Source organism: Pollachius pollachius, assembly GCF_949987615.1.
Source record: "Pollachius pollachius genome assembly, chromosome: 20".
Taxonomy (NCBI): Eukaryota; Metazoa; Chordata; class Actinopteri; order Gadiformes; family Gadidae; genus Pollachius; species Pollachius pollachius.
In genome coordinates, this window is record NC_136953.1 from 13,930,684 (window position 1) to 13,943,575 (window position 12,892).

At 50.7% G+C, this 12,892-nt stretch overlaps 1 protein-coding gene across 1 annotated transcript in view; it reads left to right on the forward strand.

The window, feature by feature from the left end:
- Positions 1-10,929, forward strand: part of LOC307091198 (glucosidase 2 subunit beta-like) — a 41,417-nt gene extending 30,488 nt beyond the window's left edge. The window contains exon 9 of the mRNA XM_079758123.1: positions 10,878-10,929. The gene's annotated coding sequence lies outside the window, so the exon portion shown is untranslated. The remainder of the gene's footprint in view (positions 1-10,877) is intronic.
- The last annotated feature ends 1,963 nt before the right edge of the window (positions 10,930-12,892 follow it).

A 12,892-nucleotide genomic window follows, 5' to 3' on the forward strand; every position in this document is an offset into this window, starting at 1 on the left:
TCTCCGTTTGGAAATATTTCCGTGGTGTAATATCCATCCCGAGGAGGAAAAAAACGCAGGCAGAAAAGATTAGCGGGGGTCATGACTGTAAATCTTGTGTGTCTCGCACCCCGAAGCTAATTCGTGGCTAGCCCTCTCGCTAATGTGAATACAAAACATGGCCTCCACGGTTCGGCGCCACGTAATCTCGGCGCGCCAGACCTTGTTCTACACTGTCGCCACACTGCCGCTCTTTGTAGCGTCGTGCCGATCGGGCCAAACGTAATGGGGGGGCTGGTGATGCCGCCAGCATCGTAAAGACACTGTTTAGCCAAAACAAGGTTTGGGCCCAGCGGTTGATTGCGGGGATAAAGTGGTGTGTGTGTGTGTGTGTGTGTGCGTCGCACCTGTGGAACCGGCAGCCAGCCAGTCAGTCGCACTCTAACCTTTTCCTGTCCGGGCGACGTCAACACCCCCGTCCGGCTGTGGTAAGAAGCCAGTGTGTTCCTCTCTATTGCTCTCGCTCCCTCTTTCCATCTCTCTTCCTCTTTCCTTCTCTCCATCTCTCTCCCACCTCCTCTTTCTCACTCTCTCTATCTCTCTCTCTTCCTATGTTTCTCTCTCTCTCTCTCCCTCTGTACCCCTCTCTCCCCGTCAGTACCACACTCAGTACCTCCCCTCATCCTCGGCTCTTAGTGTGTAAAGCTTGTTGTGTAACGACTTGAGTGTCAGCCCCCCCCTCCAAACCTGTGGGGTGGGGGGGAGGGGGGTTGTGGCTTGTACTTTGCAGCTTTAAACAGACTGCATTGTGTCATGTTCGCGTCAGCTGGGGGGGGGGGATGGGGGGGGGGGGTATAGCGTGCCTGTGGGGAGGGCAGCAGGGATGCAGTTCTGCAAAGAAGGGTTTTGGTAGTCCCCCTGACAGGGCTGTGTGTGTTTGTGTGCGTTCTGTTGGTTGTGGTTGGGGCGGGTGTGTGTGTATGTGTGAGGTGGGGGGAGGGGGGAGGGGGGGGGAATGGCGGCTGAACTGCCAAACTGTCAGGCTAGTGAAGATGCAAGACCATACATACACACACACACATATCCACACATACATACACATGCACACACTTTTTTTATTCGTCTCCGGCTTTCTTCCTGCGCCTTCTTCTCCCTGGTCCGGGTCACATGGTTCGGGTCACATGGTTTGGGTCACATGATCCGGGTCACATGGTCCGGGTCACAGGGTCAAATGGTCCGGGTCACATGGTCTGGGTCACATGGTCCAGGTCAGAAATCAGAGGAAGGCCCGACCCTTTCCCAATGCCAATGTGTGTGCGTGTGTGTGTGTATGAAGAACGTATGCACATGTGTACATTCATATACACACAACCCCAGGGTTATATGCGCACACGTTGCACCACTGCACTGGTTTCCCTCCCGATGTGTTGGGCGAATTAAAAACTAAAGTTTATTATTATTTGTAGTGCCCCTGTTCACACACACACACACACACACACACACATACACACACACAAACAATTCTGTTAACGCATAGAAAGTAATGCCAAGACTCTTTAGTTTTTCCACAAAGCACGGAGCGGTAATGGCTGCCAAACGCACGTGTTCCTGTTGTCCAGGCAAGCTGCTATGGATTGACGAATCTGCCTGCTCATCAGTATCCCAACGGGCTTGTGATAATGGATTCAGGAAGGCGTGCACAGCCTGGTGTTTAGGGGAACGCGTTACACAACAACAGTGACTTGACTCTTTCCATAAGTCTCTCCATAGTTGTCTGCCTCGCGGTTGAAGCACATTTATTTGAAAGTAATAATTTGAATAATCTTAATGGAAGTAATTATAATCATACAATTGTTTTCAGAGTTCAACTAGACTCTGCATAGCCTCCCCCCTTACCCTCCCCTCACCCACACCCCTCTTAAGCACTTATTGTATATTGTACGTCCTGGCACTTAATTAATGTACTTATTGTATGTTGTACGTCCTGGCACTTGAAAATAGTACTTGTGTAGCATCTTTTCCTAGCTATCTTTGTTGTATACAGGGAATGGGTTAACCTAGCAATTGTTAGTGCTTGGGACTTGGTTCTATGAACATCCTTACTGTATCGTAAGGTACCGGTTGAGTAGTGACTTAAAGTCACAATTCGGACACAGGGCAAATCCGTAACGTTACGGTGGGACGATTTGGGAAACCTACTCTCTAAATAATTGCGTTAAGCACACAGGTAGCTCCCAACGCTAGTCCTACTAGCATTGGGCGCTACCTGTGTGCTTAACGCAATCATTGAGGTAGAGGAGGAGGCCGCGGAGGAGATCGTTGCCCTAGTCCAGGGCAACCATCAGTATTCCTATCAGCCTTCGTCCGCCTGACACATACTATCGACGCCTGCTTCCCCGCGCTGCCGCAGTCCGCTGAGCGAGTGAAGGCGGAGTCGGCGGCAGCGGTGATGTCCGATGAGGAGGGAGAGTCCGCGGCGGCCGGCGATGGCATCACTCCGTTGTCACGGCGATTTCCCGAGCCTCTTCGATGCATGTAAACATGAGTATCTGGATCCATGTACGAGATGATGCTCCGTGTCAAATCGTCGTTCTTCATAACTGTCGGCATAATGTAAATGGGATCGCTGTTCCTACGACGGCGAGTTGTTCCCCGCCTATTTTTCCCTGCGACACAGACACACACACACACACACACACACACACACATACACATACACATACACATACACACATACACATACACACACACACACTTACACACTTACACACAGACACAGACGCACACACTCTGGTGGTCCAGAAAACACGTCGGGCTTGTTTGAGACCCTCTCCTCCAGTCGAAGAACTCTGTGTCCTTGGCGGTTAAGCAAGAGGCGGGAAGTGTAGGGGGGAGGGGGGGGTGTGTTTTGTGAGGTCTCCATGACGACCCAATTGTACGGCAGATAAGACGATAATGACAAGCTCTCAAAGACCACAGGGGCTCCGGAATAGCTCACGTCCTCTTTTCCTTCCCCACACTCCTCTCCTCTCCTCTTATACGCTCCCCTCCTCTTTTCTCCTCTAAACTTCTCTCCTGTCCTCCCTTCTCTTCTCCTCTCCTCTCCTCCATCCCCTCCTCTCCTCTACTCTCCATTCCTTCTCTACCCTCTTCCGCTCCCTTCCTCTCCCTTCCTCTCCTTTCCTCTCCTCTCTTCCTTCCCCGACACTCCTTTTCTCTCCTCTCCTCTCTTCTCTTCTCCTCTCCTTTCCCCTCCTCTCCCCTCATCTCTCCGCGGTCTTATAGAGCACTTTGAGCGGATTACACAACCTGGGGTTTCTGCCGCAAAAGAATGTTCCTCCTCTTCTCTCCCCCCCTCCGTCTCCCCGTCTCCCCCTTTCCCTCCCTCTCTTTCTCCTCCGCAGGCTTTCTGGGGACGACGAAGATTGGTGTCGCAAGCTAAAGAGATGACAGCACGGGATGACTAAAGTCTCTGTGTCTGTCTGGTCGGGGTCTGTCTGTCGCCCTGAGTGTCTGTCTGTCTGTCTGACGGCACAGGCTCATCCTGGCTCGGGAAGAGCTGCAGGACGGGAGACAGACACGAGAGAGAGAGAGAGAGAGAGAGAGAGAGAGAGAGAGAGAGAGAGAGAGAGAGAGAGAGAGAGAGAGAGAGAGAGAGAGAGAGAGAGAGAGAGAGAGAGAGAGAGAGAGAGAGAGAGAGAGAGAGAGAGAGAGCTCTAGAACCGTCTCCATGTTAGCGTAGCATAGCACCCACGCGGAGATGCAGCCGTTCACGTCGTAAAAGGGGAATGTACTACTATTGCACTCTGGTGTGTAGATGTACTTGTGTGTCTGCGTGTGTATGTTTGTGTGTGTGAGCACAATGTGCAATTGTTTCCCACATCTTGCCTTGCGGGCCTTTCTCTGTGACATTCTCATTTTAATACTATTAGACCACTGCCACCATATGCATCTATTTAGTTTGGCGCCGTCCCCACCCCTATAAGTCAGTGAGAGGCTGGGGGTGTGTGTGTGTGTGTGTGTGTGTGTGTGTGTTTGTGTGGGTGTGCATGTATGATAACGTGTGTGTGAGTGCGTATGTGTGTGTGTGTTTGTGTGCATCTTTGTGTGTGTGCGTCTGTCTGTGTGTGTTTGTGTGCGTCTGTGTGTGTGTGTACATGCTTGCGTGTGATTGTTTGTGTGTGCGTGCGTCTGTCTGTGTGTGCGACTGTGTGTGTGTGTGTGTACATGGTTGCGTGTAATTGTTTGTGTGTGCGTGTGTCTGTCTGTGTGTGTTTGTGTGCGTCTGTGTGTGTGTGTACGTGCTTGCATGTGATTGTTTGTGTGTGTGTGTGTGTTGGGTATTGGCCGTTGCCGCGGTGACCTTTCTCGTCTGGCGCCCTCTGACGGAGCCAAAAACGGAACCACAACAACACCCGGCCCACGGGCCCCTGCCGCCATCGGAGGCCCAGTGAGACGGGGCCCGGGCCCGAGGGGGGGGGGGTGTAGGTGGTAACATTGATCGGCGTCAGGGAAGACAAAAGTCATCTGCCTGTCCCCCCGTCCGTCCCCGCATCACAAGCCCCTCCCACCGTCTGTCACCATAAAGCGCGCCCGCCGCTTGCTATTGTTTACAGACAACCAGCACCTGTCTGAGAGAGAGACAAAGAGAGAGAGACACAGAGAGAGAGAGAGGGAGGGAGAGAGAGAGAGAGAGAGGGAGAGAGAGAGACACAGAGAGAGAGAGGGAGAGAGGGAGGGAGAGAGAGAGACACAGAGAGAGAGAGAGCGAGAGAGAGAGACAGAGAGAGAGAGAGACCTGGGGGTAGAGAGATAGAGAGGGAGAGGTAGAGAGAGAGAGAGAGACCTAGGGGGTAGAGAGACAGAGAGAGAGGGAGAGAGAGAGACCTAGGGGGTAGAGAGACAGAGAGAGAGGGAGAGAGAGAGACCTAGGGGGTAGAGAGACAGAGAGAGAGAACGACGGCTATATAAGGGACATTTAGAGGCATCATCTTTCTATAGTCGTTCAAGACCTTGATCTATATTACTTGGCTCCATAGCCCCCTCTCTGTCACTCTCTCGCTTTCTATCTCTGTCCCTCTCTCTGTCTCCGTCTCTCTCTGTCTGTAGGAGGAGAAAGGAGAGAGAGGGAGAAAGAGGAGAGAGGAAAGAGAGTGAATTACCAGTGGCGGACAGGCTCCTCGCCTGGGTGGAGGTGGGGGCAAGGCACCAGAGAAAAGAGGTGGAGATGGAGCAGGAGAAGGGGGGCTGGGGCTGGGGGCGGAGGTGGGAGGTCACCCAGGCTGGGCAGCTGCCGGCTCCAGGCTTCACTTTCCGACAGCTGGCCGGGCACTTGGTGGTGTACTTTAGCAAAGTTGCACCGTCACCCCACCCACAGGGACTGTGACTGTTTAGCAGTCGGTTGGTCCGTCCACCGCTCCTCTTGTCTGTCCGTTCATCCTTCTCTCATCGACCCGTCGTTTGTCCATCTGTCCATCCACTCTGTGGTCCATCCCTCCGTCAATACGGCCATCCGACCATCCAATCGGAGGGCGCCGCGAATCGACTCGTCCGATCGAGTTTTACCCTTTTTCCATGTTTGAATTCAAATTTCCCCAAAAATGACAAATCAACGAGATGCTGTTTGTTTATAAGACCCGCGATTTCCGCCCCAGATCGTTCCAGAAGTTAATTGGCAATGTTTGATTTTGTTATTTTAATGAAATATGAAATGCTACGATGAGCTTGCGTGTGATCATCCAGCCTCCATGGTACTGCCAATCCGTCCATCAGTCCGTCCCCCCACCATCCACCCATCAGTCCGTCCCTCCACCATCCACCCGTCAGTCCATCCCTCCTCCCACTCACCCATCCATCATGTCATCCGTCCCTCCACCCTTGGATTCCTTTCCCTTGTCACCGGTGGTCAGAGTGCATCGGAGCGTCGCGTTCATTTCTATAAAGTCCTATTTCCATGGTACTAATTATAGGTTGCTGTACAGAGGCAGCTAATGCTAATCAACTGTGGAGGCAATACTGTACGACCAGCACCGGGATGCATGCTACTTATCATACACGTTTGGCTGTGTCGTTGATTTTAAGTGATTTAATTTGGAAGTATTGTTATGGTTCCGGATCAAATAATGCTACGCGTGTCGTTTCAAATGTTGACTCCTAGGGGGCTGTAGAGAAGAAAAGGGCATAATGTGAAGGTCTTTTGATTGGTGGTGACATTTCCGTCTTGGCTCTGGTATTGTCCATGTGTCTAAACAGGGCCTCTCTCACCCACGGTCTTCAAAGCGCCTGACAGATCTCTATTCGCACACATAAAGATCACCGTTCGACCTGTATTTCACAACCCCCCCCTCCTAAATTCCTCTCTGGGTGACCTTTGGGAAGAAGGGAAAGGCTGCAAACAAACAGGAAACCACCGACCCCGTTCACCCTGTCGACCCCACCGGCATGTTCTTCTGCCTCCCTGCCCTTCCCGTGTCACATGACAGGGGGGCTTACAGGCAGAAGGTAATCACATACGTGTTCTCACGCTTGTATGATCTCGGAGGCCCGGCTGTACACCGACGCACACCGTTTTTCCTGTGCTGTGTACTCACCCAGACCTCTTATGTTATGAATACGTTGAGGTGTTGTCTCTTATGCTCTCTCTCTTTTACTTACACTTTCACTTTCACTTTCAATTTCAATTTTATTTCAATTTCTCTTTCTCTCTTCCCTTTTCTCTCCCTCTCTCGTTCTCTTTCTCTTTCCCTCTCTTTCTCTCGCTCTTGCGCACTAGGCATGCCAGCTCTCTCGCCCCTTCGCCAGAGTGACATTTAGTCATTAAATATGGTGGTCTTCAGCCGCCGGGATTCACTTCCCTTCTCCCACTATCTCTAGACACTAATAATTACATTGGCATTTAGCTTTGTGATAAGCCGACCCTATGTCCTTTTATGAAATGCAGCCTGGCATGCCGGATACCGAGCGACCAATCGGAGGAGGGCGTGAATCGACTTGTCTGACCGCAGTTATCTTTCTCATGGTTGAAATCAAAAAGCCCCGAGAATTACAAATCAACGAGATGTTGTTTATTTTAAGACACTATTTTTCAGTCCCAAGTCATTCCTAAAATTGAATTTACTTAATTATTTCATTTTTTTATTATTTTATGAAATCCAAAGATGAGCCAATGGCAGTGAAGTTGTGGGGGCCGGTTCCTGTCACAAAAAGTACTTTCTGTCACCTTCCACTGACTTGTTGTTGCCAAGGAATATGCTTTTTCTCTCTCGCTCTCTCTCTTGCTCTCTCTCTTTCTCTCTCTTGCTCTCTTTCTCACTCTTGTGCTCTCTTTCGCCATCTCTCGCCCTCTCTCTCTCGCTCTCCCTCTCGCTCTCTCTCTTGCTCTCTCTCTTGCTCTCTTTCTCACTCTTGTGCTCTCTTTCTCCATCTCTCGCCTCTCTCTCGCTCTCTCTCTCGCTCTCTCTGTCTGGTTTACTCTCTACCCCTCCACATTGGTCATGCTCTGTTGAAGATGGTTTGGATGTACTCCTGATTTCACAGGCTGTGTTGTCTCTTTCTCACTCGCTCGTATGATTGTTCTTCAGCGGATAATCGTGTCATATGCGCAAATTAGGTTTTGATCTCACATCGGTTGATCACAAGATGTTGGCTTGCCTGAATCTGTTAAACCACAGATGGGGTATATCATCCGTATAGGTTGATGTGTTCTGAATAACAATGATCTGTACGTATTATTACATGATCTGGTAGCATTAGAAACAGAGATTGGGTGGAGATTTACATCGGGCCTGTTCTTTGTGTGGACGTGGCTGTGGTGGTGGGCGAAGGGGGCGGTTGGAGGGTTTGGATGCGAGCCGGAGAGATCGTCTGTGTGGGGAAAAAACACTTGATAAGTGGTATTGTACCCCCCCCATACCCCTTTACCCTGGGGAAGGGGTGGGAGGTGGTGAAGGTGGAGGAGATTATTGGAATCATCTCCACTGCGGTCGGAACAGCAGCCTGGGTTTGAACAGATTGAACGGGAACACGGTGGGGGTCACTTATCTGTACATTTGAGTATGGAATGCTGGGCTTAGTGGGCAGGGTGGGGGGTGTGGTGGTGAGTGGGGTTGGGGGAGGGGGGGTGCGAGGGTTGTACGGAGATGAGGAGGATCTCTAACTGTCGTTCTGTGGCTTCCATCTGTTAGATCTGTAACATAGGACACGCACACGCACACACACACACAGACCCACACATATGCACACACAATCGTACACATATATGCACAGACACACACACACCCAGGCTATATGTGTGCGTGACGCCGTGTGGGAGAGTTCATCTCTTTTCGGGGCGTGTGTGGGCTAGTTGAAATGGATGTCTCATCTTTTTGTCTCCGCCTCTCCACGCGTACATATGCAAGGTGATATATCTCATAGCTATAACTAGAAACCTGATATATGCCACGGCAGGTGGATGTTGGTCGCATTTGTACCAGCACGCGCGTGGCTGCTGGGAATAGGTAGAAATCAAATAACATTCTGCAGTATGTCGCCGCACGTTATTTGATCCGTTCCCCCGGCTGTAAGGCAATATCCGCGCTCATGTGTGTGTGCGCTGCTTTACTAGCTGCCTGCCGAACTAAATCAAGTGTAGCGCCTTTATTAGCGCCACCGCGCCAACCTGTGGGTGAAATCACTGCTCGCAGACGCGCGGGAGTAGGAAAGCTTTAATTACATTTCCAGTTTAACAACGATAATGCACTTTTTTTCTTATTCCTCCGCGTCGGCAAGATTTCCGCCGTCGAAAGTTTTATTTTCGGTTTGTCGGTTTGTTTTAATTGAACGGGAGACCTCGACCGCCCCGGTGATGAGGGCTCCTCGTTGGAGTTGTCTCTCCCGCCGATTTGTTGTGACACATTTGGTTAACACGAGGCGGCGTCTGAGTGTTTTTCTCGCCTATCTCAGCGCTGTGTGCGTTCACACCTGGAGACGATGTGTTCAGACGGACTCAGATTCCTGCCTGCTATGTGTTTCCAGACGCACGGCTGTGGCAGTTGAAACCTCCTGAATTACTTTTTAACTCTAAAAGGTTATTCACCGCCGTCAACCGCATCGCAAACCACCGCCGTTTGGGGTTTTTGTGTGGAGCTAAAATCAGAAAGGGCGACTTTTCCCATCATCATTGTCTTCTCATTTCGCTCGCTACCATTTCAAGTTTTCACTTTAATTCCACCCTTTATTTCTTTCGTTGTTAAAACTCCAGTGTAGCAATTAGCAAATAAGAACAGTTACACAGAAATACATTTCTTTTTTTTGTCTTTGTCTCGTTATCTAATCTGCCTTTTAGCGGCCGCTGCAAATGAGACATTTCCCTTATCTCGCCCGCAGCGCGCCAACACCGGCGCCTGTGCGCCCGCGAAAAGAGCAGACGCAGACGCCGAGGCGAACGGCTTCACGCGCAATGCCGACTCTCAGAAACCAATTTCCCTCTGTTGGCTTTGGGAAAAAACGACGACCTAAGCAAAGCAAAAGGAAAAAATCGCCATAAATTGGATTCTCGCGTCGGCAAGTTCCATCGCCGCTCACAACACCTGCTGTGGCTCTTTAAATAGCGGGGCGGCGTCTTCCTTTACCGCTGCCTAATTGTGTGCTGCCGGGGCGCCGTAAAGGTCAGCCCCCCCAATCCTCCCCCCCCCCGGGCGGCGGCGAGGACTGCAGCTGCCGCCGCCACCTCCCTGCTCGACAGGCCGGCCGACGGATGAGCCGTCTTGACAGGCCGCGGTCCTGATGATCGAAGGTCCTGCACCACTGGCTGACACCAGTGTCCTCTGCCCCGCCCCCGACCCACTCCCCGACACACCCCCCAACGTCGCACAAGGCCTGACGTGTGTGTTCGGGGGGACGCCACATCCCCCGAGTCGACCACGCACGCGTTCCACATCCACAGAGCGTCTGAGGCGGTTGTGGTGTCGGTGTTTGACGGGCGATCGGAGACGTTGACTCCTTCTGGCGGGGCGTCAAACTCTGATTGGACGAAAGGGCTGCCTCGAAGGACAGGGCCCGGTGGTACGCAGATCATCCCCGGTTATGCTAAGCCTTGTTTCGTTAAAGGGGTGATGTCTTGCCACCAGGTGTTGTGTGTGGTCAGCCGTGACAAGCCGTTTGAAAATCCGCCTTTTTCCTGTGTTTTAGTGACATCCCAAGTGGGCTTGTCCTCCTAGATGTGTGCTGGATAGATCGGTCTACCAGCCTACCCAGTGGACTCATACATCTTACATCATACAGACGCTCCCACTTGTGATGTCACTAATGCACAGGAAAGGGCCGATTTTTCAAATGGACTGTAATGGCTGACCACACTCACACCTGGTGGCATGACATCACTTCTTGAGGTTCGCGGGGTCCAACGGAGTGGGGACACATGTGTACCCTTGTCCCCGATGAAACAACGCGTGTGTTTGTGTGTGTGTGCAGGGCTGGGTTTGTGTGTCAGCAGACCCCTTCCCAACAGGACAGCATCATGTGTCTGTGTCGTGCCTCGTACGTCATCGAAGGCCCTGCGTCATGTGCTGTGACGTCTTTGTAAACGAGGGGATATATCAGGCGCCGGTGGGAGAAGCTACGGCCGGTTGACGTCCCTTCATGTGTCATCTTCTGAGGAAGATGTCTGCCTGTTACCCAAACCGACGCCGTGAAATACTCGCTGTTTCTTCCCGGTTTTAGCCAGCATGTTTGTGATCAAACCAGTGGACTCAAAATGGTTTTGATGTTCGTTTTCACGTCTCATTACTTTTGCGATCAGAAGGTGCTGGGCTTCTGTAACGGCCACCCTTCCACCATGTCTATTTACTAACTCTTTTACTTTCGGCTATTTTCTTTTATATATTCAATTCTGTGTCTTTCTCTTCCCTTCCTTCTAGGATCTGCTCGGAGGGGTCAACCAGATCGACTTCTCCACCTTCCAGGACACGCTGTTGAAGACTCTCAGAAGAGGGGACATCGCCATGGTGAGCTTCCGAAGAACTTACCCTCCCAACCCGACCGTCACCCCACTAGCCTCTTAGCGCTACGTTAATAGCTTCATATGCGGCCTTTCTTACTTCAAAATTTTCTATCTTTTTATTTTCTACTGATATATTCGTTCTTATTAAATGCTTTTATTTTGTGTTTGCTCTGTAAAGCGTCTTTGCGTATTTAGAAAAGCGCTTCATAAGTCTTACGTATTATCATTACATGTGGTAACTCGGCAGACATTTGTGTCCAAAGCGACTTGAATTCAGACACAGGTCATTAAGAAGCTGCTGGTGGTACAACACTTAAACCACGGTGCTATTCTCTCCACCACTGCGCTATCCTCTTCCTCAGTCCATTTTTCTCCCCTCCTTTGGTTGTTGGTTTATTTCCCCAGAATTCCTTTGGGGTGATCTTTGTATACCAGCCCTGTTGAGGCTGAATGTTTTCCTCAACCTTAACCTAACAATAACGATCTACCAGCTCAGTTTCCCCCCACTGTTTTCCATCTCTCGGTGTTCCTTCCACACTTCTTTGTGACAAACATGCACTGAGACGAACTGAGACGAGGGAGCAATGTTCAACACACAGGCCTTGTCCTGATTTCATTTAACCCAGTTACCCACAGAGGTACGCTACGGGGCCGTTACCCTCCTAATACCACCGTCACCTCCCTAAAAGGCCAGCCCTCCATCATCCAGCGCTGAAGGAAAACAACTTGTTTTACCAAGCAATAGGCATAGCCCCCCCCAGGAAATAGCCAGCCCCCGCTCCTTAAACCTTAATGCGCTTCCGCCCGCACTCGCTTGCTCGGCGATAGCATCCTTTTCATTTCCTCTGCGACCCAGATTACAAAGATGAGGAAGTGGTGGCGCTAGGAAGAGAAAGTAGGAAGAGAGTGAGGGCTATCGCTTGATTGAGTCTGAGTAGAGGGAGGGAGAGAGGAAGAGAGAGCAAGGGAGAGGGGGGGAGAGATAGAGAGAGAGAGAGCACAAACATAATAACCCATATCACCGATGAGAAGCTGGTTATTTCCATAGACCCCAACAAAATTTTAAACAACCTTCGGGGGGGGGGGGGGGTGTCGAGATTAGATACCGGGGACACTTCATTGTTGTTGTTAATAATCACCAATCTCTCCCATCGTGGCCTCATGAAAACACTGGTTGGTTTTCAGAGCAGGAGAGCTCATGGAAGTGTGTTGTGGTGAGCGGTATGGCCGTGGTTATCTCGATGCATGTGTGTGTTGTTTGGCGTGTCGTGTTCACGTTGTCGGTTTATGCGGGTTTCAGATTGCGCTCGATATTTTATCGTTCATATCGTTTGAGAGCTTGATATCCCTGAAGAGCACAGTCAAAGTGTCATCTCCTGAAAACCAAACAATGAAAATCATAACGTAGAACGCAGAGTTGTAACGTGATTCATAAATGATTAAAAGGTTGAGGAGTCGTGCCACTGTTTCGTGTCACTCTTGTCCTGACGCCACTTTGGGCTGACTTGCGGGTGACTTTAGCGGTTACATAAGCTCCAGTTCTAACCAGAGTTTCACTCCACTGACGGTGAGTCACAGCTGACAAACAGCTGAGATATATTTAAGTTGTCTCCTAATCTGAACCGACTACAGCCTCATAATACAAAGCTACGGCCTCCACTTCCTCCCCACCTCTCCTCACTCGTTTTCTGGGCGTAAGCACGCCTGACCTTTTATTTCTCGTCTTGGATACGATAGACCCTGTGTGTATGTGCCTGCCTGTGTGTGTTTGTGTGTGTGTGTGTGTTTGTGTGTGCCTGTGTGAGTGTGCGTCGAGGGTGTGTTTGTGTGAAGTCCAAGGTGTGTGTGTGTTCAGTCTATGGTGTTTGTGTGTGTGTGTGTGTGTGTATGTTTTTGTTCAGTCCACGGTGTGTGTGTATGTGTGTGCCTGTG